This window comes from Cyprinodon variegatus, unplaced genomic scaffold (genome assembly GCF_000732505.1).
Source record: "Cyprinodon variegatus isolate N-32 unplaced genomic scaffold, C_variegatus-1.0 Scaffold102, whole genome shotgun sequence".
NCBI classification, from domain to species: Eukaryota; Metazoa; Chordata; class Actinopteri; order Cyprinodontiformes; family Cyprinodontidae; genus Cyprinodon; species Cyprinodon variegatus.
Window position 1 is genome coordinate 1,071,146 of NW_015150555.1, and position 4,332 is coordinate 1,075,477.

Below are 4,332 nucleotides of genomic sequence, written 5' to 3' on the forward strand. Positions count from 1 at the left end.
AAGTCCTGCAAAAACTTCTGTTGGCCTCGTTGAGTAAACATCTACAGGTCATCTTCAGGAGAAAGGTATTGCAGAAACTGAGGGAGAATAACATGAGAGCGGTCTGGGAAGGTGCGAGAACCATCACAAGCCACAATGCAAGGGCCGCTGAAGGGAAAATGGAGAGGGCAAATGAACTGAACAAGTTCTTCAACAGGTTTGACAAGCCTGTGATCCCCACCACCCAACAGAACACCTTCACCACTGACCAGGTCAGAGAAAGGCTGAAGAGATTTCGACACAGGAAAGCAGCAGGCCTGGACAAGGTATGTCTATGGCTACTGAAAACCTGTTCTCCTGAACTAGGGGAACCACTACAGCGGGTATTCAACCTTAGCCTGCAGCTAGGGAGAGCGCCTAACCTCTGGAAGAAGTCCTGCCTCACACTGGTTCTTAAAAAGACCTGGCTCAGTGAGCTGAATAATTTCCAGCCTGTGGCACTCACTGCACATCTGATGAAGACAATGGAGTGGATCTTCCTCAGTATCCTCAGACCTGAAGTACAACATGCCCTGGACTGCCTGCAGTGTGCATATCAGCCAGGTGTAGCAGTGGAAGACGCCATCCTCTACTATACAGAATCAACTCCCACCTGGATAAGGGAAATGCCACTGCAATTATTCTCTTCCTGGACTTCTCAAGTGCATTCAACACCATCCAGCCCTCCCTGCTCATAGACAAACTGAATAGAATGGGAGTTTAACCTTGCCTGGTGGAATGGATCTCAAGCTACCTCACAGACAGGCCACATTATGTCAGGCTGAAAGGCACAATTCCTGAAACTGTGGTCGGCAGCACTGAAGCCCCCCAGGGCACAGTGCTGGCCCCTGTATTCTTTACCTATACACCTCAGACTTTTGTTACATCTCTGAGTTGTTTCACATACAGAAGTACCCTGATGACAGCCATTGTGGGGTCTATCAGGGAGAGCAGAGAGGAGGAGTACAGGAGTCTGGTGGGGGACTTTTCCACCTGGTCCCACACCAACCACCTGGATCTCAACATCTCCAAGACAAAGCAGCTGGTCATAGACTTTGGAAAGTATGGATCAAAAACTTAGGCGGTACTAAGGATGTACTTACTGAGGAGAGTTAGGTCATTCAACATCTCTAATAAGTAATTTGAGATGTTCTACCAGTCTGTTGTGTCCTCTTCTACACCATGGTGTGCTGGGGGAGCAGCACATCTAGACACCTCTAGACTGGAAAAACTGGTGAAGTGAACCAGCTTTGTGATTGGCAAAAAGCTGGACCCTCTGGGGATGGTGGTAGACACAAGGACACTTAACAAACTGCTAGACATTATGAACAATGCCAGATACCCTCTGCACGCTGTCTTCACCAATCAGAGAAGCCTGATCAGTGGGAGTTTGCTCCTCCGCAAATGCAGGACCAACAGGTTGCTGAACTCATTTGTTTCCCAAGCAATCAAGCTGTACAACTCCTCACTTCGGGGAAGGAGGAGGTGATAGGAAGAGGCACAAGGATCAGCACACCTCTCCTTGGACATCCTATGCAAAACATGATCTATTGTCACCGAGGTGCAATATTCTTTTGTCACTGTGCAATAACACATGCCAACTACCGTGCATCCTGTTTATTTTTTACTTATTTACAAGGTCAGTACATTTCTGCAGTAAAAGTGCAATAATCAAAGTTAACCACTGTGTAGTCTGTATAATTTTCCCTTATTTATATGGTCAGTACAGTTCTTCAGTGAAAATGCAATCAGCCAAGTCAACTACTATGTAGTCTTACCTTAGCCCTTTAATCTGCAGATATCTTATATCTAAGAGAAACATATTCCAGGACATTACAACTTTTTTATGCTTTTTTTCTACTATATACACTCTTTTTATATTGTCTGTCATATTTAATGGCATCCTGCTTTACCTCTTTGTACTCTATGTAAGCTACTGAAACCAGAATTTTCCTGAAGGAGTAATCCATCCATCCACCCTTGGGATTACTTCCCAAGGGAAGTAATCCCAAGGGAAATATAAAGTTGAGTCTAAGTCTGAGTCTAACAAATAGGCAAGTATGAGGGCCACTTGCAGTTTCTGTTATTGCCACTGAGTTAAGAGCAAAGAAGACATCATTGATTTAATTTCAACAAACCTGATATCTAAGCAAAGCTAGTAACTCTGTGATGATCATATTCTTGACATTGTCCAGGGCATTTAACATAATTAGTCCAAATTGCTTTATCAGAAATTCCAGAAGAAAGGTGGATGTCTCCCCAATTGCATTGATCAAAGACTACATAACACAGCCCACAGTTTGTAAGACTGAAGGGTCATGTGTCTAACCAGGCAGTCAAGAGTGTATGACTACCAGAAGTTACTGCACTCTAACAATTCCTCTCTCTCTGGGGACCTCGGACTTCCATTACAAACAGACTCCGGTCATCTGCAGAAATAGCTGGATGACTGCAGTTGTGGGGTGTATCACAGATTGACAAGAAGCTGAGTATGAGGAGTGACAGGACCACTTTGTTGCTTTGTGTAGAAGCAATTATCTCATATTAAAAGGCAGTTAAAGAAGAAAGGTTTGTAGATTTTAGGAGAAACTGTACTAGGTCATAACTTTTTTCCCCAATTGGAGTTATTTTCATTTTAATTAGAGTATTATGATTTATTCCGTTAGTATTTTATTTTTATTTTTTGGGATTTTGGTTGTGGGCAAGACTGTGTCTGGATGGAGTAATGAGTGGGTAACAGTAGAAAAGCTGTAAAGAGGTGTGTTAAGTTAAACTACAACTGCTTCCTGGTGTGCGCCCTGGGTTGTGAGGGTTTTGGAGGACTAATAAAGTAATCTTCTGTTTGTTTGTTTTTGTTTGTTTCTGTCTATTTCCTGTAGATTCAGCTTTGGTTTTGGAGTTTGTACCTTTTCTGAATTTACAATACCATTTGCAGAGTGATATGCAAATGTCGCTGATTGTGAAGCCTTTGCTATACAAAAAATATTGATTTAAATATAAATATAAATTTGATCAAGCAAAACTAAATAACTGAAATGCCACTCATTAATTTACACTCAATTACATCCAACCATTTATATCTACTCATATAGCATTTGAATAGAAACCTGTTCTGCTCATCTTATTTCAAATTACTAAAATTGGTTAGGCTAAAGAATTCACCAGACTTTTATCCTTCCATTTCTCTATCAATTTTTTGTGCTTTATACAATGACTGAGATATTGCATCATTCTGTCATAGTAGATAGTAATTTCACAGTACTTTTCATCCAAGCAATCTAAACTGTATAAATTTTATGGAAAATGGTACCAAGTTATAAAGAAATCAGAATCTTGTCGAAAATTATGTATCGATATGTCTGTCCGTCCATCAGTGCATCTTACAATGTATTTGAGTGATAACTTCAAGGTAAGACATTACACTTGATCTCATCCTTGATTTGCTTCAAACATAGTTCAATCATGCAGTTGCTCTAATAGATTGGGACCAGCTGTCCGGCATGTTTTAAATGTGTCTGCTCCAGTACACCTGAATTAAATGCTTGCACTCCCTCCTCAGTAGAAACTATGGGCTGCAAGGGCCTGCTAATCACCCATCTATTTAAATCAGATGTTCAGAAGCTGGGAAATACCTAATACATGCAGGAAAATGGGTCCTAAGGACCGAGTTTGAAGACCACTGCCCTAGAACACCTTAGCATATGCAATATATACACACAAAACATGTCTTACTTTAATTCTTTGCTGTCTCACACAAGCTCACATACACCATTGTAACTGTTGGTACATATCTAGTAATTAAGCCATCTGCAAATCAAAACAGATAGCTAACCCTTGGGGCTCGGCTCAAATAGTTACACATTATGCATTTTTGTGCATGTAGCAATCATGTCTATGTGCCTGCATCTGTATGACGTGGCGCTAGGCCAAGAAACTGGCTGTAGCAGTGAGATTCTGTCTGTAGTCCATATCACTCTGAACTAATCCAATTGGAAAAAGAGAGAGCGGGAGACGAGGTAAGGGAGAGCACATGCATCTGGCTGCACTCCAATTCTAAATGGCATGCTGGATGGGGATATTTATTAGAGGGAGAGAGTACAGCAAACACTACAATTCACACACACACACACACACACACACACACACAGCAGCAGCACACACAAAACACACTGCACTGGCTTATCTTCACACAAATTCACACTTACAATCTTTCACATGCACATTTCCCGGCACAACAGTGAGTGCAGGCACTCATCCACTCCCCCCTCTATCTATCTATCTATCTATCTATCTATCTATCTATCTATCTATCTA